General features: G+C 32.8%; 1 protein-coding gene across 1 annotated transcript in view; it reads left to right on the forward strand.

Moving 5' to 3' along the window:
• The first annotated feature begins 18,221 nt into the window (after window positions 1-18,221).
• LOC132704757 (uncharacterized) overlaps window positions 18,222-27,058 on the forward strand; it is a 381,739-nt gene continuing 372,902 nt past the window's right edge. Inside the window, exon 1 of the mRNA XM_060674976.1 lies at window positions 18,222-18,481. The gene's annotated coding sequence lies outside the window, so the exon portion shown is untranslated. The remainder of the gene's footprint in view (window positions 18,482-27,058) is intronic.

Here is a 27,058-nt window from a genome sequence, read left to right on the forward strand (position 1 = left end):
TCAGTTCCCTTTAGGGCATGTGACTCCACTAGAGGCCGTTTCTCGACAAATTTGTTTAGGCAAATTTAATTAATAATGAAAATGGAGTACAAAATACAAGTAAGCTACGTACTCCCAGGAAGCTAGTTACTCACACACGTACTCTAAGCAGTTATAAGATCTGTGAAATGTATGCCTAAATCTCGCTTCAACTCTGTACAGAATTTTTTAAAAATTAATGTCAGCAGATCCTGCTGAGACCTTTGCTCAAGTAGTAAATCACCACCTGGCTCATTCAAACCAAACATAATTATATTGCCTTTTCTGGATTGTGAATCCTGAATTCCGAAGCAAATTCCTCAAGAATATGTTATGGTCCACACTTGGTCTAGCCAATTTTAGATCCGACCCTAACTGCATAACTTCAGTCTGCAAAGCAGCTATGACCGATTTCAAAGACATCATATCATTTTCTAACTTCTCACTCTGGCTATAGTATCATATAATCAAGTCACAAACCTGATCACTCTATAGTTGAAGTTCTTACAGACACTGTGATGTTAATTAAAATGCAAAACGCCGCTCAGGTGCCATGAAAATTCGATAAAATCTACGAGCAACAAGTAAACGTGGAAGAAAAATAATAAATGAAATGAAAAAATAAATATAAAATAAATAACATGTTTATATAGAACTACTAGGGCTTATTTTGGATGTAGAATGTGCTGTAAAAGCTTGGCTTGGGTCAGGTAAAATACGTAATCATTTTGATTTTTTTTACCCTCTCAGATTATAGAGTATTCTGGTGCATAAATACGGAAATTTGTATAAATTAGTGTTTGATATACACAGCGTGTAATTTTTTTAAAGTTCAAAATAGTTGTTTTAATGAACATTGATTTAAATATTGGCATCACATGGTTTAGTAATAAGGAGACAAATTTATCTTCGAACAAACCAAACCAAAGCTAATAGAAAACTCTAAATTTTGTGTACGTTTGGTCCATCTTCAGTTTGAAAAAGCTGTCGATTGCAACTTAGTGTGTGATTATTTAAGATATTTTTCCTAGTGCATTTAATCATTCCTTTCAATCAATTTTGGCATGTTGCGTTCCTATTAAAAAGTCGGTGCAAAGACTCGCTTTAACCGCGAAGGATTTTGAAAATTACTTGGAATTCTGGTAACGAATGCGCAACCAATTTCATTAACGAAACCTTTTAATGATTTACAAAGTAACAGCTTAATCTCGTCTAAAAAGACCTCAGCTATACGGCTTAAATATTGATTGTATACCAGCGAGTTAATTTAATCACTGTCTATTATGGTAAAGCGAAGGTGAATTATGAGGTGCAGTTTTCTGTTGAGCAAGTTGCAAACCAACATGCAAAAATTTAGGTCTTTAGAATTTATACTTTGGAAAATTTTCCGAGAACTGGAGTAAAAAGTTATTTCGCGAAATGGAACTTGTGTTGGTAATTTACACGCTGTGGTTTATTATGACAGTTATTAAACCCCAAAATGGAAGAATGTAAGTGTCCAGAACAAAGGTTTCCATTTCTTAGCTGTTATGTTTATACATGGTTTGACATTTGGATTGGTCGATCGCATTAGGCATAACATTTAAAAATTTGTTTTCAATGTTGAATTTAAATGAAAAATGTGATCGTTGTGCAATATCCGTACACTTTTCAGTATTTGTTTGCAAAATCACCCTGTCATAATTTTATTAAGGTAAAGCCGGGATAGATGGTGAAGGAGGTAAGATGGTGATTTCAAATAATTTTGACGTTTACGTTGAGATGGCGTCGTATATCATGTTTTCACGGTATTGTATGCATTTTTTCTGAAACGAAGTTATATAGCCCAACATAATCATAAAAATTTGTTGTTTAGTTAGTAAAAAAATATATGTGGTAAAGTTTATTAATCACTCGCTCCTGCCGCTCGCGCCAAGTAAACTCGCGACTCAAATGCCGTTTACCACACTTGTTGCATAATATACTATCAAGATTCCTTGGATTACACTGAAAAGGAGACAGCAATTGGCATATTTTTCTACCCTCTTCTGTAAAATACATAATTACACACCTATCTGGCATGCGGAAAGTTTCACTTTACTATTTGTGTTTCTTGCTAAACGGATCCGAACCCCTTCGAACGATATTACCGCACGGGTTTGGGGGCAATCGAATATTTTCGGAGATTTTGTCTGACAAACTTGCAAAAATGGACCCAAAAACTTACGATCGTAGAAAAAGTATAGTATGCAACACGTTTGGTAATAGTATATTATGAAACAAGTGCGGTAAACGGCATTTGACTCAGCAGTTTATTTGAAACGAGCGGAACGAGTGCTAAATAAACCAGTCACTTAAAAAGTTTACGGAACGTGTTGCGCACGTGTTGTCAGAATATCGTCAGAATTGTACAATTGTCAGTACAAATTCAACGAAGAAGAAGAAATCGCTTATAAAGATTAGCTGGCCCTCTTCTTAAATCAAAACATGAGTTTGATTTAGTAAACAAACGGAGAAAACTATTCAATGTTGTGATGACCCGAGGCTTCAATTGACTGCTAATCCAGGAAGTACAAATCAAAGGGAAATAACTGCGACACAAGAAGAAAATAAATCTAATATTCTGCTCAAGAAGAGTAGGTATTCAAACACTGAAGAACAAAAATAACGAACAATGGAAAAACACAAATCGGTAAGGCTAGAAAGAAAATATTTGTCAAGCAGACGCGGAAGTATCATGATTCACATTCTGAATCGACAGGAGAACTTGTTGTAGATGAAGCAGAAGCAAAAATGGAAGAATGTTGCAATGTACGAAGAATTTTATTTTTGTTTAATAAAACGAAAAAAACAACAATACAGGAGTTTCAAATTTTGTTTACTATTTCTAGTGAGAGTGCGCAGTGGCTTTACCTTATTGTTTCCAAATAACAAGCATGGAAAATAGAAACAAAATTTCAGATACTCTCTTAGTATTCTAATATATTTGCGACATACTATGAAATCGCAATAGGGATAAAAACATACGATTTCGGATGTTGCCCATTAAAAATGGCTTTTATTTCCTCACATTTCGCCCCTTTGTTTTTTAAAAATCGTTTTACTTATTTAGATGTGAAGCTTTGAATTATGGCGACCTTTCTGTTAAGTTGTTATTATATAGCAACGTTTATTCTTACGATTCCAAGAATTGTTTTCAAATATAGCAAGACAGTAGATTTAAATTTAAATTCAACGGCTTCCCTTTGCTTCGTAATACATTTTGCCTAACCAAGTAGCGGTGTCGAACAAATCCCACAATCTGTGAGATCTGTGCATATTCATCAACAGTGTTAAGTACATATATAGCAAATTTTTAAGGATAATATAAATAAATTTAATTAATTGGTAAATCAGAAACCCATTTCAAGTTAAAAGACATTTACAAATGAGTTAGAGAAGCAGAAAAAGGTCGATTAAATTTACCCACAGGAACAATTTTTAACGAAGCCGTTTATCCATCTCAAAAGTAAGTATACGTTATGATATGGTATTCACATAAGTGCTAATGTAAACGGAAACGTCTCGTGGATTCGAATCGTCGAGAAGTTTTAGTCACAAGTCAGTTACTGAATATATAAATATCAAATTTACGCCGATAAATGAAAAAATGTTTGCTATAAGGAAACGTTTTCAATAAAGCGATAACTCTAGCTAGTACAATAAATCGCCATTAGGATCAAAAGTTCAACAAATTTGACATCAAATTAACATAACAATGCACTTCAATAATACTACTGAAAACCGATATTTCAGTCGAAGAATCAGACCTATTTTGAATTACTTATTATCTCACAACCTCCCCTAATTATTTACAAAATTTCCTTAAATTACCTAATATAACCATTATAATTGTACTAATTATTTCTATATTTCCTTTAATTACCACTCACATCCCCTCAAATTTCCCAAATTGCCCGAACTGTGTATTTGAAATTATACCCTAGTATTTTCTGGAAAAGCTGGAAAACTTGCACTCGCCAAATTGAGAAAATTTGGAATTATTTACAATTTTTTGAACGAAGTCAGTACCAACGCCTGTTGCTGGATCCTAATCTGCTACAATTTTACGGGCTTTGTAAGGCAAGACGTTTTACAGCACCCCAAGGTTCTATTATGGGATTATTTTGCAGCAGCTTTTATGATAAACGGAGCTGGTTTACGATTTAACTCTATATTTAAAATGATAAAGTAGATAGAGCAATGTAAAGTGGGACGATTTTCTAACTTATTCATTTTTAGAGTTCTTTATATAATCTTACAGTCGTTTTTTAATTAACAGATTATTGCATCGTTAATTTACTAAAAGAAGGGAGAAATAATAATTATTTTTTTCAACAAAAAAATTACCGCAGCGACATTCGCCCTGGGATTGGCCATGCAAAAGTATAAAACAGTTGCACCTTTCCATAATGCGAGAAAAACATTATGGAAAGGACAACTGGCCTTTTTATGTAAAACGGGACCTATTGTTTTGTCATATATTAAATAAGCTGATAAGGGATTTAAGAGCGCCAATCGACTGGTCTTTGAGCGGCTTTCAAAATATTAAAATATAAACGATTGCATGGATTGCCGCCATTTACGAAAAGATTTTTTAAGGGTTTTGACAGGAATCCATAAATAATATTCGAATAGACAGAACGGAATGGCACGAAAGCTAATATCAATAAAACAATAGATGTAGCTAAAAGTCGGCAGTTAAAATATTTGGAGAAAATAGGCCCTGGGAATTTTGAGATAAGTGAAATTTTTTAGTAAATGTTGTCGGCTTCACTGCAAGTAATATACAGGATGAATGACGCGAGAATGTCTAATCAAATTTCAGAAGTTATTTAGTTAATTACATATGTTACATAAAATCGAAACTTTACCCAATTGTAATGACGTCATATTTGTTCATCTTTTTTTAATACATTCCAATCAGCAGTGATAAAAAGTTTCATTATAAAATTTATATTAGTTAGTCAGATAGTCAGTTAAATACATTGGTTTATCATCTTGTCGAAGGTCATTTCGAAAAGTTTAAAAAGTATACAATTGGTATAACGAACAATGGCCAGCTGATAATCTTAAATATATTAGTACCTTTAAAAAAGAAACGTTGCCTTAATATTCTCAAGGTAACATGATACTTTTGTATAACACGATACAGTGAAAGTCAATTAGTCACCTGTAAGTTGTAATAACCAGCAAATACACTTTTTGTAATACAAAAGTTGTAGAGATTGTTATGATGCAGAATTTAAAATTATTTTAAAGTATATAGGGTGGCTCAAAAACGCGTTATATTTTTTATTTTTATTTTTTTATTTATAATAACACATACCTAAAGGTACTAGTTTTTCCAATATTTTAATTTTACTGAAAAGAAACATTATTTTTAAAGATAGATCACTCATATTTCATACTAGCGATATTCGAGGATGACGTAAAAAATATATGCAATTTGAATTTGAATTTGAATTTTAAATTGAAAAATCTCGATTTTCTTAAATAGCACACTATATATATATATATATATATATATATATATATATATATATATATATATATATATATATATATATATATATATTATTATTTTTTCTGAAATATCTTACAAAAACCTACAAGTTTTTATTAATGTATAATGTCACATATCAATTTTTAATACCTTGCGAGTTTTTGAATAGTTACCCTTCTTTGTGTCTAAGACAAAAATATTAGCCATCAGCGCTATGTCAAGAATAAAAAATGAACAATGGAAAGAACTTTGTTTGAGCTGTAGGTAGAGCAACAGCCACTTATTTGCAATTTTGGTGAAAATAATGGACAAATTTTAAATTCTCAGAAAAAATCAATAATGTTAAATACTTATTACTGCAAATTAACTCATCTTATTTCTAACTATTCTTATGGTGCGATAAATGTTCAGAAATATGCCTTCCTACTTGGATACACATCTTTGGTCTTCTTAGTATATTTTCTTGAACGTTCCTTAGCGTAAACGGTGTTATTCTCCTTGACGCATCCCGAATCCTATTTTCCATATCTTCTGGTGTTATAGTGAGATCCTCATAAATTTTTAACATGTCCATTTCTGTGGGTAATGATTATGTAAAAATTCTCGAAACCACATGTGTTGGATTTCTGAGGTAAATCATTCTGCAAAAAGTTTAAATGCCTTTAAGTGGTTCAGGAAGAAAAAAGTTCCTATAACACTAAAGTGTTTTTATTTTATTGCTCTGCCCGTTACCCAGAATGGACTTGTTGTATGTATGTTGAATAATAATGCTGACGAATAAATGTCCCATTATACCTATTATACAAATCATATCAATTAATTCGGCTATAGGAAAATCCATACTTTTCTTTTAATTTACTGACACCACAATAATGCTTATGAAGTTGTTGTTCTTAAAAAAAATTAGGTTTAGGTAAGTATTGTAATTAATAAAAAGTGGAAGAATTTTAAAAGGAATTTAAAACAAAATTTAAAAATAAAAAAAAATTTAAAAAAATACGTTTTATTCATCAATAATGGTGAATCCTAACAATCTTTATAACACACAAATTGCAAAATCCTTAAGGTGATTTGATAAATTAATTACAAGTGCCGAATATTTAAAAGAGGGTTAAAAATTATATTATATTCTCTTGCTTTAGAATTATCGAAGAAAATGAATTGAACAATAAAGCAAGTTTTCCCGATTAGTAATTTTACCTTCCCAATATAACGTATTGTATGTAAATAAATGTTTTTTGCAGTCTCGTTGAAATGTTTAATATTAATAAATCTCAAGAGTATTAAACAGAAACAAAATATTAACAACTTTCATATTCTAGAATTTATACAAAATTTGCAAAATATGCAGAAAGCTGGAATTTTAAATATAACCAAGCTGAATCGTTCTTAGCTTAATGCGTCATCTAAATACATTGTGTACATTCTCATACAAATAAAAAATAAAATACATATTTATTTAATTTATTTAATTATAATTATTATTTTCGTTTGGTCTTTTTTTAGTCAAATAAAAAGTTTATTTTTCAAGGAAACCTACACAGACTACTATAATACTATTTACAAAACTTTGGAACTTGCTGATGGTTCACCAAATATCCTATTGGCGTCTTCAGAGCTTAGCTGAAACCGGTTCGCATTCTACTTTGTACCTGCTTAGGTTGATATCGATTCAACGAAAACCGATTCAGGCGGAATCCAGAAGTTTTGTAAATAGTATCACAGTAGTCTGAGGAAGTTTTGAAAAATTGACAAGCCCTTATGGAGAGGACATCTAGCACAAAAGCAGAAAGTTAGAAGATCACCGGCTGAAACTTTTTGTTACGTTTTATCGTTATCCCCAATGTTCTTAAAATATCTCATCATGTCAAAACATCATCCGCTTATACAATTCTTCGTAAATCTAAGAAATAAGAAAGAATTCATCATATCAGTAAAGAAATAGACCAAATCAGTAAGACTCTTTTGCATTTTGAAATTGCTTCCGAGTTCGATACTCTTTCAAACATGATTCATGACAAAGCCGAAAATCTTCGTTTATCTTCTACTCAGAATCACGTTCAAAAATTTGAGAAACTAACACTAGTGAAACAATCAAACTCTTCTCAACTACCAAAAACTGTGATAAATGTATTATCGCACCAATTTTCTGAATCAGTTCCTTCAAAAGGTTCCAACTTTGTCCCTGTCCCTCGTATTATCCCAAAAGAGGAAATTATCTCAGACGTCGAGTCTATCCTAAACATATTGCCATCTCAGACAGCTCATGAAATTCGAATTGAAACCGTAAACATACTTTAAAAATCAAAACTTCCTAAATCTAATATTCGAAAGCTTGACCACACTGATCTGAAATTGTTAAAATCTAATCCCGATATCGTAATTCTAAAAGCAAATAAGCGATATGCCACGGTGGTCAGGATAAAATTCAAGATATTCCTACAGACGGATCCTATCGTCCTATGCAACGCAACATTAAATCTGTTACTAAGGTTTCTCCTCTATCAGCAACCGCCAAAAAGTCTGTCACCCATCATGACTCTAAAATTGCTCGCCTTTACGAACTCCCTAAGTTTCACTAACCAAGATTAGCCCTTCGATCCATTGTCAGCGCTATTAGTTCTCTAACATATTCTCAAACAAAATATCTAACTTCTGTATTAAAACCTTTATAGGGAAAATGAATAGTTTTGTACTCAATTCGTTTCATTTCATTGGAAAATTAAAAAATATTACATTAAATCCACACGATATTCTGGTAAGTTTCGACGTAGAATCCCTCTTTACTTTAAGGACGCTCTAAGATTCACAAACCAGGATTACCCCTTCGACCTATTGTCAGCGTTATTAGTTCTCTACAATATTCTCTAAAAAAATATTTAGCTTCTGCATTAAAAGTCTTTACAGGGAAAACAGTTTCGTACTCAATTTCTTTCAATTCATTGAACAATTAAAAAGCATTACATTAGATCCACATGATATTCTGGTTAGTTTCGACGTTAGTTTTACTAAAGTCTTTATCTGAAACCTTCAACATTATTTCAGATATATTAAAATCCTGAGTCAGGAAAATCTGAAACATATTTTCTTATAACGGTCAAATTTTTGAACAAACGTCGGGATTAGCTATGGGTTTTCCATTATGACCAGTCATCGCGAATATATTGATGGAAGCCTTTGGGAAGAAAGCTACATTAATGATAATTTTGTTATTTGGCCTCGTGGTCAATAATCCCTACGATATTTTCTAAGCCATTTAAACTCTATACACACTAACATAAATTTTACTATAATACTAATGACACGTTACATCACCTCTTCTCTCTAATAATTTCCACATTACAGATATCAAGCGCACCATCACAAAATAAACTTCAACCCCAGTGAGTCCGAAAAAAACCCCACACTTGTCTCTGTTGCCCTTTCTAACATTTAGAACATCAATGACTACGTATCAAAAGGAGGACAAACAGGACGAAAAATATCAACTAGGCTCAAAGAACATGAAAGATCGTTAAAACTAAGAAAAATAAACTCATCAGCAGTTGCCGAACACAATCACGAAACCGGACATAGAATTTTATTCGATAAAACTAAAATTCTTGAATGTAATTCTTCTACCATCGAAAAATTCGAGAATCTATAGAAATCTATAAGCAACCAAACAATCTTAACCGCGACTCAGGTCTTTACCTGTCACTTATATGAGAATCACTAATTTGAGACAATGTTGATGCCCCTCCTTTAACTACGCAGGAGGCACCCAGGAGTTTTGTAAGAAACAAATAAAACCATATAGTCAATAAATTTGAATTTAATTAATTCCCCAAACATAAAATGTTTAATCCAGCGAGTAATTTTCTACACAGCGAAAAATCAATTTATTAATGCGCTTGGGTTAGTTAGTATTTCGAATGCCTGTAAGTAAGTTCAGGAATCAGCTATCCAAAAATAGAGCATAAGACCAAATGATGTATTTGTACTCTGTGCGGAAAAGGTAACTTTAAAACGTTAGCTTGGTTGCCTACGGTCGCGAGCCACTTCAGAAATTTTCGGTACTTAGTCACGGGTTTAGGAACGATCGGATGTTATCTGTAGAGTTTAGCCGCGGACGGTATTTTGATGCTGTTTTTGTAAAAATCTACCCAAAACTGGTGATCGTAGAAAATAATATGCAGCACGCGGGCAAACTAACCAATTACCTATTTGTTACATATATTTGAATCATAGACCTTGCTTGAAGCCAATCATGTTAACTTTATTGAGTTGGCGGCATAACAAAAGAATTCCCTGTAGGCAATTGCTTTTACTTCTATTATTATACTCAAGTCCGATTGCTTGCATTCTGGAGTTCAACAAAGGTGCTTATTATTGGTTAAACGAGGCGAAACATTTCGAGAAACTCGCAGAAAGCCATAATTAGGTGGAAATTTTCAGAAGTGAAAAATCACAGCTGCCAAATTGGGCCCGACGGCAAGTGGTAACCATCGAAAGAGAGAAATGGATAATCGATCTCCAAAAGACTAAGTGCAGTTAAGTATAGGTTCGAATTAGTGTCGAAACTGGAAAGACAAATCCTGTACGGACAAACGTCTCGTTGAAGGCGCTCTACTTCAGAAGACGAAGTTGGTTTAATTAAGAAACGGAAGACTGATAGATCACTTCCAATACCGATCGCTTTTTCGAAATGAAAAAGTCGAGATGTGTACGCCACTTTGACTCGCTTAGTTTGACCTGTTTTGAATCCACCAAACAATTTTGTAATCTATGCAAACAAAAAAAAATTATTAATATGAAATATTTAAGGCGTTAAAAATGTTACGGTAATTTCTTGGATAAATAAAATATTAAAATTTAGTTAATTAGGAGCGTCAAATTAGTATAGACACAAATGTGATTCGACACTAGCGGAGCGTGTGTTTGATATACCAGTGACTGTAGAGATTTATCAACGTATTGCATATCATACTTTTTCTATGATCATTAGTTTTTCGGTACATTTTTGCAAAAAAGCACGAATCTATTCACTGAGTGACAACTGACAATTTTGCGCTTTCTTGATCGAGGCATAATTCCGTATTTTAGGGAGTAGAAAAAGCTAATTCTAAATTGTTTTTCTTTTTAATTTTTGACATGATCACTAAATTTTTATATGTATTAATATACGAACCCTGTCTCAGTGAATTTGGTATTATCCAAACGACCTTTTTTACTAAATTTGTCAATCAGCAAAAACGTAACAAAAACTAAAGTACCTTTCTGATGACATACGATATTTCTATTTAATGTTATCCTAAAATAATCAACAAATCCAAATTTGAGCACATATTACTGCTTTGGTACGTCTTGACATAATGTCAATTAATGTTTGGCAGTCATCTAGTGTAAAAGTGTTCTAAATTCCATGGAGACGGGTTCGCAATCCTGGAACGGTTCTTGCTGGATTCGGCGATGGATCTGGACTACTTGCCGAATGTATTTAAATTCGTTATTGTTTAAACGGATTTGTTTATTTTGGGACATTAAGTTACATCGATGTACTTATCAGCATTCTTAATATCTTTCACAAAATGTCACTTCCCTACTAAAATAATGTTTGAATAAGACGTTTCGGCTGATGTGATATTCCTATTTAAATCCAATCCCATCGAGTAATAAGGGTGCCATCACGTCAAAATTCTAGCCGCCGTAGTTGATATATGGCACTTGTTGTCCCAATTCCGAAACATAATAAAGAAAACTTCATCGAGAAAATTAAAACTCGGCAAACTTTTCCAATTAATAGAATTCCCGCAAGAAATTAAACCGAGTGAAAGACGGAGATGATAATTTGATTTGACGCGTGGTGACCGCCGCGCTGACGAACGATAGTGGCAACTTCCGGTCCTTTGGGGAATTACACTGTCAAGTTTCGATGTTGGCACATGCAGTGCTAAGTCATGTTGTCGCTGGGAGCAGTCGAACGACTTGGATAAAAAAGCAACAAAACATAAAACGACGTGGATTGGTTTTATTCGTTTAACTTGCATCGAATATCCGCATGAACTGAGTTTTGTTTACATGTATGTCGTTTAATCTGCATAATTCCATCAATATTTGCAGAGTCGTATTCATAATTTAAAAACCGATAATGAATGAAGCCATTGATGGGAAAGAACAGAAAACTTTATTACAGTAAAAATTAAAAGCCAGAATAATAGGGATACATAAATATACTGAATGTTATTGAAATAATACGTATTATTATTATATTATACAGTAGATATCGGTTGTAACGACTGGGTTGGGACCTAGAAAATTACGACGTTACGACCAATCGTCGCTATAACACCTTACTGGTCAAAATAATATGAGAAAAACATATACATGTATATGCAAGTGATCATTAAGCTAAATTCTTTATAGGGTATAGTTTGTCTCAATCAATCTTCATCGTGTTGGTTTTCGACTGATCCTCCCTAAATAAAACTTTATCGATGTTATTACCTATTGTTATTGGGTAAAGCCATTAACAGAAATTATTCTTGCTTGAGTGACAAGGCAAGGGTGGTTCATATTTATATTTCTTTCTTTCTGATATATTTCCTGAGTGTTGACTATTTTTTGTGTAGAAATCATTTGTCGCTGGATGCAAAACAAGTTGTAAAAAATGTGTATGAAACTTTAATCAGTAGAAGACTTATTCAAGAAGAAGCTTTAAAAGAAACGCGGAAACAACAAAAACGCCAATAGCGTCGATAAGGGATTTTATTAATAGTGGAGAATTGAAAAAAAAAAGGGATAAACTCAGTAATTTTCAAACTCACCGTATAGACAATATTAATCAGGATCTAATTAGAAGCAAAATATATTGTCTTTATTAAAGCAAAGTTGTTCCTACCCTGGATAAACTGAAAAAGAAGCTAGATCAAGATGAAACCAATATAAATATAAGCCGTGCCACCCTCCATAGAGTTGTTTGTAAAATGTGATTTAAGTACCGCAAAATAGACAAAGCCAAGTAGCAATGGAATGACACAGGTAACGCACTTGGAGATTTAATTACTTTTAAAAAATTAAAAGTTATAGATTAAACAACAGGTCCATAATTTACCTTGAAGAAATGTGGTTGGATACATACGACACTGTATCTAAAGGATGGTTTCAATCTGAAATAAAGGAAAATGCATCACCATAATGCGCGCTGGGTCAGAAGTCGGATTTGTCCCAAAATACTTGCTGTTGCCAGCAAGAATATTAAGGATTCCAGATTGGATTATCATGAGGATACAAGTGCCGAACTTTTTAAAAATTGGTTTCAAAACAATCTTTTAAAAATATTTCCAATAATAGTGTTATTGTCGTGGATAACGCAAGCTACTACCACCGCTGTCTGCTATGCAAATTCCAGGAATATTGGTTAAAAAATGCTATTTATTTTGAATTCAGTTACAAAAAAGCGCAACTTTTGGAAGCATCAGTGCATGTTAAATCCCATAGAGCATTTTCAGAACCAATTAATCCAATGATCAAAGCAGAAAATGTTACCTATTTTAAGTCCCAGTGTTATAAATTTGATAAAAAATCTAATTTATAAAATACCAATTGAGACCTGGAAAAATTTAGTACGACACTTTATAAAAATCGAGGACTCTTGCATTTCTATACAAAACGACTCTGACTCTGATAGTGAAACAGAAATTGATTTAGACATTTAGAATAAAAATTTAATTATGTATAGATATTCCTAGCTACGAATTTATTGTATATATTAAATGTCATTGTTTTTCCTTAGTGTAATTTAATCAGATTATATCCTCCTAAATAAACAAAAAAAAATGTTATTGCCAAAAGCTTTGAGAGTCCGTGCCTAATGTTCTGTCCATTAATACCTACCGGATCAGAGTTTTATTGCCGTCGGCAAGTAACTTCCATAATTGCGGACAAAAGCCAGCACGATGAAGATTGAGACAGAATATACATCATCACAATTAGAACAAAACTGTTAAGAAGTATTACATTGAGAAAATACTGTATTGTTCCTTTGTCGGAAAGTTTTGTTTTTAAGAAAAACTGTGTTTCCTAGATACACTAATGAATTCTTGACGGTTACATCGTTTTCAGGTTCGTTCGTGAAAAGAAAAATATTTTCTAATGCATTCGATTGCGTTCAGAGCTTTTTTGAGCTGCTGATCTACTACAACCTCTTCTTCTGCGTCCTTATTATTGTCAGCGACATCATTACATCTTGGACAATTACATCATCACCACAAAGTTCCTGCGTTTCCAAATTTCTCCAATCGAAAACTGACTCGAAAATTTTAACTTATAAATTTCTTAGTTTTCAGAGCAATATCACTCTCCCCCGTATCTTAACGAAGAATTAGTTTTTCTCTCAAACAATTACTATTATTAAGATAAAATGTTTTGCTACATTAGCAACTTAACTTTCGTGTTTAACTACCTCCATCAATATTGAAATGTGAGGCCCACTTTCTCCGGCGTCACGGAATTATAATATGTTTGAAAACTTGACTGGCATGGATTTATTCAACAGCAGTCTGGGCTTATTTAATATATATCTGAAGGGCGAGTCTGTCGTTTCTTCCTAGTCTGGTCCAATTTCATGTCGATATTGAATCGTCTGTATTGTTAATGTTATCATTTTATCACTTCTTTAAATTTTAAGTGTGTTTAATTGTTTGTAAAACTGGTGTGTTAAAACATTGCCTTGTAATTGGAGAGAATCTCTCTGTTAGACAATAAAGCGTTATTATTTTTATTAAATCATACTTCCGTGTGTTCAAAATGTCACCGATCAAATATCAAAAGTTGTGAAAAAAAACGTAAAATCAAAACTAGATTCTCTACTTTTCCTAAAACCACTCAACATCTACGATAAGTTAAGGATAAAATTCTAAAGATAGCAGGTGTGTACAGTATTTTGTTCAGCTGTGGCAAAGAATACAGGAAGAGATCGAAAAACATGAACCAGGCTGAGAGAACACCAGAGATAAGCAACATCAGCACTTTCTTCAATCCAAGAATGGTTCAAGAGTCAACAACGGCGTCTATTTGAGTTTCGGTCATCCTGGAAGAAGTAATGTAGGGAGGTATAAGGTACAAGGTGCATGCAGACCAGTCGAAACCCAGTTTCAGACTGCGCTCTGAAGAAACTTGCATCATGGTTTGCAAAACAGATTCAATACCCACGCAGAAAAAATTCAGTTTGTACCTAAAAGTATAGACATATAGACGAGAAGATGAAAATGATCTGATTTAAGTTTAGTTCCAAAACTTAATAATTATTTATTAGTACGTTTTGTCTTCTGTAACCAGTAAAGCAATGGAGATGGTTGGTTCAGATTAGTTAAAAAATTACCTACTGAAATGAACTATTTGAATGAAAATTCAACTGATTTTAAAAAATCTGAATTTTTAAAGAACCAAGCACAGAACGACAACAAATTTTTCAAATAGAGAAAATTCAAGAATTGAATTGAAGATAAAATTTCAACAAGATATATTTCATCTAGAAAGTGGCAAAACCATTTTCCTAAAATACTTGAATCTGTTATATTTGATGAAATTTTTTTAAGTCAAATCGACCCTGGATGAAAGCCAATATGGCTTCTTTAAAAAAAGACCAGTACTTTGGCTCCTTATTTACAAAAATATTTGACAATTTGGAAGAGTGGTCGGAGACCCGCGCTGTGCACGCCGACTTTGCTGTGTATGGGTCTTTGGCTTTATTAATAACTATTTAAGTGGTAGAACTGATTACCTCGGGTATTCATTAGAGATCACATTTACGTCTTGCTCTTTAGTATATTTCTGTTCGATATTGGTGAATGCTTTTTACATGCAATGGATTGTTCTACTATTTACAAATCTCCTGGGTCCCTTCTTGTTTGTTGATAAAATAAATCGAACATGCTGTTTAAGGGGGGGCGGAGCTAAAGGTGGGTCACGAACTTTGTCTCGGATGACTGATTCCAAAATTGGTGAAAGGTAAAGACCTGGGTCGAGGTTAACATTGTTTGGTTTCTCGTTTTCTATGGATTCTTGGATTTTTTTTTTGGTAGAAGAATTGATTACATTCAAAAATTCTAGTTTTGTCTAATAAAATTTGATGTCTGCTTTCGCAACTGCTGATGAGTAAATTTGTTTTTGTTTTAAGGCTCGTTCATTCCTGGTGATATTCTTCGTCCAGTCTCTCCAATGTATTTTTTTTTCGCATATGCATGGAATGCTGGAAACTCCTGGTATCTCACTACCGTAATTTTGTCTTTAACATATTATATGTGTCAAAGTGTGAATTGCATTCTACACTTTGGACCCTAAAATACGCCAAATATGTTGAAAAGGTGCAAGGAAGATTTGTACATGCTGAAAATTGCAGATATAATAGGTATAGGCATTTTCTTACTTGTAACACACTTTTGAATACTTTGACGTTTGCTTTGTCTATAAAAATTGTAAATCATTTAATGGGATCACCAATACGTGTCTTACAGCAATTTAAAGCTTGTCCCTATACATAATATGTGTAAGAAACACTTTTGTTCAACCAAGGATTTTTACTAGCTGAACACCATTACATCAACACCTATTACTACTTGCAAAAGTAGAGTCACTACACTTTTTTGGTATATCCTTGAATAAATTTAAAATTAATATTTAACCTTTTCTTCGTAATGAAGAAGTGTTTTGGTTCATTTGTGTTATCCTGTATTTATCCAAAATTTATATAAATTCTCGTTTAATTCGTTAAATACCAGGAATGACGATTTCAGTGATCGGAAACAAATTAATTTGATTGCATCTCTCAACTCCATGTTTATTAACTGGCCTATTTTCCGCTATGTTGTCCTTAAATCCTTCTGTGAAAATGATGGTGACAACAATAACTGTTAATTCAGTGAAACTGCAGTAAACTATCCGTTAAAGAATTCGGCGCTAAAACCACCTACGTAAAGTTTATCATTTCCGTTGAAATTAATTATTCTCCAGAACAGTAATCGGGCTATTAATAAAATTGACGAACGAATGATAAAAAGGCAAAGTGATTGGATTTCGGTAAAAATCTTTAAACACTTTCAGTCGGGATCGCAAGGACATTAAGGGAAACGATTTTTCCCTTCCGACTAAGACGTGACTCCGGGAACAGCTTGGCAGAAAAAGACATTTATCTAATCTCCGAGTTCATGAAAGTCCTAGTCAGGGAAACTGTTAGCGCAATTGGGAGCCGGAAATATTAAGATATAAAAGTGGAAAAACGTGCACTTCTTAATGATATAAAGGATCTTCATGAAATTCCTTGCTAACAGACATTTCAATTCCTCGCAGACGCGATTCCCACTGAAGTTAAAATGTTTTCTAATTTTAAGTTAGGTTAATTTTTTCACTTACATGGTGCGCATACTACCCGTTTTAATAATGTAACGTTTTTATAGCAACATTTAAATAATTGGTGGGGGGCATTTCGAAACAAAATGTTGAGATAAACAAAATAACAACCACCACCTGACGGTCAAATGTTTTTACTTATTACTCTATTAAAGTCAGAATTTGCATAAAAAATGGGAAATTAATAAAATTACAAAAAAAACAATTTACAATAACAAGCAACAGAAACATTTTTCTAAGAATAGCCTTGTAATTGGTTGAAGTTTTGAAGCGCATGCGCCTGGTTAAGAACAATCAAATTATGAGTTGTGAACTTGTAATTACCAAATTTATTTTTCAGCTCAATGTAAACTTGAACACTTGTTAACAATGTACATCTAGGAGTATCCCAACGTTCGTTTCATTTAATTTTTACTTTTGGTTAACCGGCTACTTGCTACTTCATCACGTTAAAATGTCATATGTATAATGCGGTAGGAAACCTGACCTGATATATGTATGTAGAAATTACCCTTATCGTCGACAATTAAGTGGTTAATATCAAAATTTACTTTTTTTTAATCAGCCGCAAAATTCGTAAGGTTAATTCTTGCAGTTATTGATTGTTTCCAATTTATTAATTGTCGTTCTTTCGAGTTCTGCATTTAATGTTAATGAAATAAATAACTTTTAAACTTTTAACTTTTAACATGATTTCAGGCTACTCATAACCACTTGACTGCTTTTTTGTGCGAAATGAATGTTATATTAAGTCTTTCCAGAAGATACTTCCATATCTAAAGTTTTTTAGCAGAAAACAGTATAAATCGAGTTTGTTGGAAATACAATCTAGGGTGTCTACCCCAGGCTAGTTTTTGGTCAATAAACTTGGTTGGTTAGTTCAATCATCAATATCATTATTTAACTTTATTTGGTTTGTCTTACTTCTTTTTAGCTTGTCTTTTGATATTCCAACAACTATACTGTGGTTATCGTCTGCAAAATGTACTAAAAGGCTCGGACATGAATCGTGGTACAATATGCGTTAAAAAGGGTTGATAAAATATAGTGTTCAAACAAACAGGAAGGAAGATGTCTATACGAAAACTCTAGAAATGCAAAAGTTTCGCGCATAGCGATTGCCACGAACTTTGACAGCTTTTGAAAGATATCGCGTGAGACACCTATGAGGATAATCGAAGGATAACGGTACGCGCGCTGCGCCAACTGTCGGCAGATTCTGGAATCGTGAAAAACAGTTGCGACGTCACACCACAGTCGCTGTTTAACCCCCGAGCTCCGTGTCTACCGGAATTTTCCTGCGGTTTCCGCGATATCTCTGTCGGAAAATTGTCGGACAGGTTATATATTTATATATATATTTAGGTTATGAGAATTTTGTGAGTAAATAATTTTAGGTAGATAATTTGTAATATTTTATGTAGTTTTCGTGCCACAGATATTAAACATTCTTAGTGCAAGATTATAGTTACTAATTGTGAACCCCTGGCAGTGAAAACTTTGGATAAAACTTGACTTGACTTAAAGTGAGTTCTGGGATTAACTTTGCGGGTGAGTGAACCATCGCAATTACAAATTTACGTATTTTTAAGTATTATTATATAGTTTGCAATTTGTATTTGACAATTTGTATTTTAATATTCAATTAAATAAAAATTAAATCTTCTAAAATGCACGTATCCTATTGGGATAATAGACGATATTATGATGTTTAGTGTCTGTTGTCGGACAACGGACATGGAAATGAATTCTGAAATATTCAATAATAAGTAATAAGCAGAATGAATCAGTTTTAAATTTCAACCTTCGCTGAAATTATCTTTAAAACTACTTACCATCGCCATAAATAAATTAATATGAATATTAATTAATGAGCAACATAGTTAAAAGGGAACTAATAATAATTTAAAGGTCTCTTGATATAATAAATAAATAACATAAATGACTGTTATTTAGAAATATATTTCAATTGTCCAGAATCTTAGGTAAATTTTGTTTATATTATATAAAATAACGTTGCTGTACTAACACACTTTTTTTTATAAAATCATGAAATTTAAATGTTGGTAACGTAATCCTTATATATATAAATCCAAAAATTAAAGCAACATATACACTCAAAAGAATAGAAAAAGTATGAGGAAGGGAGTGTAATGAAAAATCACTTTTCGTGTGTGTCACTTTACGAGGTCAGCTTGGTTAACAATTGTCATTTCGGACGGTTTCGGTACTTTGGCCACTGATTTGGGGGAGATCGGATCGTTTTCGGTAAATTTTAGTCACTGATTGCATCTTGACGTTCGTCAGTTCTAATGATTACTCCACACCTCAAGTGTTGTAGTTCAAAAATATACCTAAAAACAACACAACACAACACAACACAACACATTGATAAACTTTTTCAGTCACTCGTTTATTTCCGTGAAGTGACGTTTTATTAAACTTGTTGTATACTGTACTAGATATAATTAAATCTTGTATTTTCGAATTGGAGAGACAACAAAACTAAAAATTTAATTCTGATTCCTTAAAAAGAAAACACCTACATTTTAAAAATCTTAAAAGGTGTTTTTTTAATTCCATTTTTTTTCGAACTCGAAAAATAAAATTCCGAAAAGCGAGCTTGTTAAAAGCGGACGACAACCATTGTCGCACAAGCGGGGCTTAAAATTCGCATAAAGTTCATTATTCTTTGGGAAGTGAAAGAAACGAATTCATAACCAGCCATCTCACTTACAGAACGACGCCGCCTAAAATTTATGTGCATTTAAATACATTTAAACACTTCTGTGATTGAGGCATTATATATGGCACTAGGACATTTGCATTTTAAATAATTCAGCAATATTTTGTCATTTGCATATTGCCGCAGTCGAATTAAGTAAACGACCAGATAATTTTTCAGGATTTGTTCTATTTCTCCCCGTTCACTGAATCGCTTAACATCACTTGATGACATAAAAAAAAATTGAGTATTTATAAGAGAAATTTCTCAAATGAAAATTATGACGTGTGGGAAGTTAGCAACGAATTTCCAGCCACAAATTGGGGACATTGGCGTTTGCACCAATATTTTTATTAAAACTGAAAGTTGCATATTAAATAACAATATTTGGGAGAGTCATGCTGGATACTTTTAAAAATTACGCCTCACGAACGGAATCCCGAACAGCAAACTATCGTAATGAGAAAAGAAGACGAATTTTTAAAAAATGAAAAATTTATGTAAAAATTGGCGTTGGTGGTGGGGACAGTTGGATAGCTGCCTTCAGAACTTTATAGCTGCCGTCAAAGGTATCATAAAGATTTTTTTTTCTGAGTAATAGCAAAAGAAGAAAATTTTTTGAAAAAATCAAAAACATATGTAAAAAACGGGGACAGAAAGGACATTTTAAATGCGAACTTCCGGAAGCAGAAGATTCCTTTACAAGGTTACTTACAAGTGAAGCTAATAACAGCGTGATAAAAAATAGTCGATGGTAAGTGTTATAATAAACAATTAATTCAATATTTAAATTTTACCTGCCAGAACTTTTTTACATATTATAGGACACAATATTCATTACAGAGATGAGTTGGTATAATACAACTAACATCTATGCTATAACTAAATCGATGCTTTTGCATAGGTTGAGATTTATCAGAGTTGGATTAATTTATTTAATAAAATATGAAATAAGTGTCATGCGACTATGCGAATTTCACTTTTTTTAGTTCTTTTTCTCAATAGAAAATGTTTTGAATATATAGAAAATATCTTTCAGGTAGGCATACGCTTTTGGGTCAATGCCGGCCATATGCCATGTATTTTAGTTAAAAAAAAAATGTCTTCTCAGCTTAATTCTAAAAACGCATTTGACGACTTGACTTGTCATTGGCGACAGCTAGGAAATGTGAGGCTTAGCTCTTAATAGTCTCCCGGATGACCATCCCAAAGTTGGTTATTTAATAAGCTTTTTTTTTTGGAAATTTTTAGATTTTTTTAAAATATTGGTGCAAACGCCAATTTCCCTAATTCGTTGCCAACTTCACACAAGTAAAATTATTTACATAGTACATATGCATGTAATGCAAATGTAAACATAAAAATTAGGTGAACAGGTCTTCACCGGTACACCCAATGTTTTCCGTAAACACTGGAATGCCAGTTTCGGTGTCATAGTGCAAATCTTTTATACAGGGTGCTTCAGCAAGGCCTGCGGAAAAAATGAACGGTAAAAGATATTAAAAATATCTTTTAATCAAAGTTTTGGATATTTGGATATTGCTTCTAAAGTTTTTACTATTACTTCTTTCAAAAATTGAAATGAAATGAAATTATATATTTTCACATGACAATTGATTGATTTGATAAAGACATGGTGTTGTCGAAGCAATTGTCATGTGAAAATATATAATTTCATGAAAATCTGAACTTTTAGTTCTTATTTATTTATTTTTTTGCTATTACTTTATTCCTCTTACCTATTTCGATGTACTGTTATTTATGTATTGCTTTTCTTTATGCCTATTTTTCTTTTGATTTTCGTGAATGAAGGCGATATCATTATTATCATTATTAAAGCATTTCAATTAAAATAGTAAAATAGAGCCGTTAACTTAATTCTTTTTATACATGAATTATATCATGGAGTTATATTAAACGCTCAATTAAACGTTTATGTTGGCAACACATAATGGATAGTGTGTGAAGAATTACATTTTGGAACACTATAGCGTTACTAGCAGCTCTGTGTGCACATTCTCCAGTCGTAGACTTTTTGCTAAGCGAAATGTTCCACTAGTCTACTCGGATAACCGGCATCGAGAACAATAAATCCGCTTTAATTTCCTGGTGCTTTCCTTGTCCCGATACCTGATTAAACTAAATCTTCGAAGTGTGGTCAGTACTTTCACGTAATATAAATTACTTACATATTCTATGGCATAATAATTCAATTAAATTATATAATTTATGAGCGTTAAATAATTATCAGTGAAGGATTTTATTATGCTTTACATAGTAATTAATCCTAGAAAGTATATTTTTTTGAAGTGATATTTAAAAGCTCTTTTTTTCTTTTCTTGACCTTCTGTTCCTTGTTCAGGCTTGGCGCTGCTTTCAGATGTTACGATCCATTACGCCCCCACATCTTCCCTTTGTCTCCTAAAAGAGCACTATACTACAGTACCTTATAGGAAGGGAAAAATGTTGAATGATGACAACAGATCTGAAGCAAGACTTCAGAGGTGAATCTGGTCATCTGATTAGCAAATCAACTAAGCAAAACTGAATGATTCTATCAAAGAAAATAAGGAGAAACTCAGACGTGGATGTCCTGTTTCATTGGAATAACCTTCCTGTTCGAAAGCATATTTCGGTGGACGTATTTTTTAATATCCTCCAGTATCCCCTTCGTTGGATTAATTTGATTTTAATGAGATTCTGTTGATTGATTTGAACGAATGGTTTTAGAGCACGGGATAAAACACTTTTCTGATTTTCGCAATCGTTATACCAAGTGTGACAACATTCGAGTTGACTGTGTTGAAATATAAAAAAAAAACACTTTTATAAGACTTTTTATATTACATCATATATAACAAAATCTTAACTGTCCATAGATAAATAGATAATCTTAATAAATGTTAACTGTGAATAGTTCAATAAACCACAAATTTTACTTGCCCTTTATCTATGTCAAAATTCCTCGTTCATAATAGTCTATATTTTCATTTAATATTACTTACCGAAAAGAGCATGAATGGTTTAATCAACAATTACCGTTATACATGATTGCCCACACCATGTCCCGACGGTTTTCACAAAAGTCCTATCTGCTCTAACGGTGATTTAATATGATTTTCATGTGTGAAATGCATTCCAAATTACATTTTGCCGGGTGTATTAGCCGAATTTCAGTTATAAGTGAAATTTTCCACATGTTGAGTGCGTCTGGTTGGCATCTAAATTAAAATTAATTTCGAGTCACACGCAGAACAATTTGACCGGAAACATTTTACTACATCCGAGATCTGACAATTTACAGTTTGTTCGTAACTTTGAACTCTGAACTTCCTGCTACACCCGTACGTAGCTGCCAAATTAAGCAAAACTATCACAATATATCAATTTCACAGCCTTGAGGATACACAATACTTTCTTACCCGAATCTTTCATTATTATATAATATTTAGTAACTTCATAATACATTAAACTGGTATTTTATATTTTCCGTCATATATTATTAATGCAAAAGTTGCGCTCCTGCGCTTGTGGGTACCTAGACAGTATCAGTAGGTATTTATTCTGAGCTATTTAGTACTAAGAAACAATAGGCCCAGTTTTTGCTCTAACATTGCATGATGCATTGAATGATCTTCAGAATTAAAAATGTTGAGCAAAAATACCCCTTGAAAGCGTTTTTTTGGTTCCTATTATTATATTGGCGTAAGTTCTGCTAATTTTTTAAATATTTAGGCAGCCTGGTCCTTGCTTAATCGAACCATTGGTTATTTCTTACCATGGTCTGCTTGCTTGCTGGTCTGAGCTTCAGCAGGTACATATACTGAGTCATAAACAATGTGCACCTGTCCTGGCTCTAATTTGAATGATCGATCTTAGAACTAAAATTGTTTTTTTCTTATGTTTTGGTAGGTATATATAGCTTTATAGATTGTAGGTCCTTATAATAATAATAATAAAAATAGTTTTTTTTTCCAAATTCGAGGTACTATGATGAAATTCTTGTAGTCTCAAAAATACCCAAATATACACCGCGTGCGGTGTCAGTTTTGTTACCTACGACTGAAAGCCCCTTTAGTCATTTCCGAGATATTACCCACGAGCAATCGGATATATTACCATCGCTTGAATTTTGACGTTTGTCAATTCTGGCGGTCATGTCAGACGCCCAAAACTAAAGGACTTAAAAAAAGTCGTTTTTCGAATCCCGTCTTTAAAATACCTAATTACACACCGATCTAGTTTGTGGGAAGAGTCACTTTACCATGTCAGTGAATGTATTCGTCTTATTTTGCAAAAATGTACCCAAAAACTAATAGACCAAAAAATGTTACGCAATATATCAGACAATTTAAATACTACGTGCTATAAGCTACAATTAAAATCTAGTGGACTAGTCGGTAAGTAAAGTGACATTTACAATTTAAGTTTCCCACAGAAATTTTACATACGGTCCCCATGAACTTTATTGATTTTTTACAGTCGTTAAATTAATATCTTGCTAATTGCACCATTTTCAAATATCCATGTCTCATCGGTTCAAACAAAACAATATTGAATCCTCTTTCCTTGGATTTTTCTTCCAATTACTTTAAATAAACTACTTAATGATCAATTGTAAAAATTAAATAAACAACATATCGTTTTAAAATTGTGTTTATTTCGTTGTTTAAATGACATATCCAATTATACATATCTCTCTGTTTAACGTACAGAGTTAAAAAAGAAAAACAATAGCAGAACCGATCGGAACGATAAACGAATAGGTTTAATGGCCACTAGTAAATATTTTGTTTGAATAGTATGTAATTTCTTATTATTTTTTATTTGTTAAATTGTTATTTTTTCGTGACGGTCGTAGAAAAAGTTGTTGCATAATATACTGCTATTGCCGTTTGCCACACTTGTTGTATAATATACTATTTTACTTTTTTACTGTTTCGGTAAGGCTGGCAATTCACCAGTTGTCAGTTTCGTATACATTTTTCCCTTCATTATCTATTGCACCTAACCTAACATAAAACTAGTTTTTATTGTTTTACAGAAACTGTTAATCAGATTTCCCATTCTGCTGATTTGTAGTGATATTTAGTTTTGTTACTGTTATTGAAACTATAACTTCTGCTTTATTTCTATACCCATAAAGATTTGAAGGTTTGCAAAAGTAGCAAATTAAATGTTTTTCTTCAGCAAGCCGTTAAACTCAGGCTGTCACTTCAGTATCTAACGGATCGGCGTCGATCATAAAAATGTCAATCGCGCAAAACGATAAATCCGAGTCTTTTGTGGCCACTAAAAATCAGTAAGAAGTCGCACGCCCGATAGAGGCTCTAAACAAGAAATAATAACAAATCGACCGTACTCGTGCGGTTCGAAATTTCCCTCACGTCTATTGTACGTAAGTGCATCCTTTATTCATATAAATATTGTAGTGCCCGAATCGTAAAGTTGAGCTCCTAAGGGGCGTAACGTCTGTCGTTTTATTACCTTCGCTAAAATTTTTATTGTCTCTGGCCCTGCTGCTTTTTGTTATCTTCAATCTGGTTTGAAAGTTTTCGTGTCCGGTGTTCCTGATATGCTTTTAAAAATGAAATTATTGAAGACGACGTGACGACTTTGTTTGCCCATCAGATTGTTTCTAAGTGAAAACTTGGCACCGAGAAGGAACTGGTCGATATATCTTCCTTTTCTTTTTAATGCGGCTACGTGTTGGTTGAACGCAACTCGTTCGTGTTATAAATGTTTATTGAATGCGCGATGGAAGCTGCATTTTTGAACCGTAACAAGATCGATATACCGGGCTCGAAACATTTATCCATATAGCTAATAGATATATAAAATGCTCGCCGATATTCGACGTGCGACAAACTGTATCAGACCCGCCATTTCTAATCTTACTTTTAACCAATAAGGGTTTAAGTCACTCAACAACGAACATGGCTGCTCATAATTCGTTAATTCAGTTTGGTAATGGCATTTTTCGATAGTATTTTGCAAAATGTACCCTTCTTCTTTCTAATCCTCTTAGGAAGTAAGCTATCATCATGATGATTCCTGTTTTCGATTCGTCTGCTTTCTCCTTTAAGATTTTCAGCCATGAACTGCATCTTCTTCCCGCCCTTGTTTTGCCTTGTATTATTAACTGTAGCATTTGTCCGCGCATAACATACACCAGATAAGCAAGATAGCTTTCATCAGTCACTCTTTCCGTCCAAGAAACTCTAAGTGCGCATCTATATACCCATGTTTCGAAAGCCTGGAGTCTTTTTAAGTCATCTTTGTTCGTTGTCTACTACTAGGAACTGGTCCCAATTTAGTGCTAAACAAATCTGGAGGTTGATAGAACAACTCCACTGATGAATAATTTGAAATTGGTCCAGGAACCTGAGTTCGTATCAAAATTCCACTTATGTGGCAAATTAGTGCTGGAAAATTCTGAGGTTGATGGAAAAACTGGGTTTACAGTATGCGAAATTGCAGCACCCGCATCGGCGTCAGTATAATTCTGTAAGGAATTTGGCGTTTTTGTTCTTTAAGCCATGCAGATTTATGCGTGTAAATCGACTCAAAGTATCTAAGTGGAAAAAATGTTCAAGAAACATCTCCTATAGGCAGAACGTCCATTACTTCATCGCAAGTAATTGCACATGAAAGTTTCGCCTCCCACATATATATTTATGAAAAGTGCCAATGGACAATTTGGTTAAAAAATTGTAGGTATTGTAGAAACCTACATCAACCTTAAATTTGCACAGAAATTATTTTCAGAGAATTAATATAATTAATATATTTTATTCAGTAATTCAAAGAAACATCCTGATTTTTCTCGGTTCTAGTATTGGGATTATGGATTTTTCTTATACATCCAAAAAATATGTGCGTGGAGTAAATATTTTTGCATAAAGTTTAACCATTTAATATTAACATTAACCCTAAAAAATATTGTTTATTGTATCAAAATTAAAAAAAAAAACATTAAAAATCATAATTCCTTTAAAATAAGCAAGCTTGCTCGGAAAGATGGCATCGGGTCTACCATAAAAAATTGACAGTTAAAAATTTAAACATTTTAAGCAGCAATTGTTACCTGCTAAAAAGAGATGCAGAAATACATGCAGAAATTGCACCTTGTCCACAGGGCTTTAGATGGTAGTGTCAATTCACACAATAGTTTAGCTATAATTTATAACGTAGATAACTAAATGCTCGAAATGTTTTAAACGTGTAAACTCACATTTTAGAAGTAAGATGGCCTCTTTTTTTCCAGATGCATACTGAAGTCTGTGGTTTTTTTAGACATGATTGAGGTTTATTATTATAATAGCATTTTACATAGTGTTCTACTAATTATTTTGAAGTTCACAAAAGATATAGTGCCACGTTAAAAGAATGAACACAATGAA

Source organism: Cylas formicarius, unplaced genomic scaffold, assembly GCF_029955315.1.
Source record: "Cylas formicarius isolate icCylForm1 unplaced genomic scaffold, icCylForm1.1 PGA_scaffold_7__23_contigs__length_41026272, whole genome shotgun sequence".
NCBI lineage: Eukaryota > Metazoa > Arthropoda > Insecta > Coleoptera > Brentidae > Cylas > Cylas formicarius.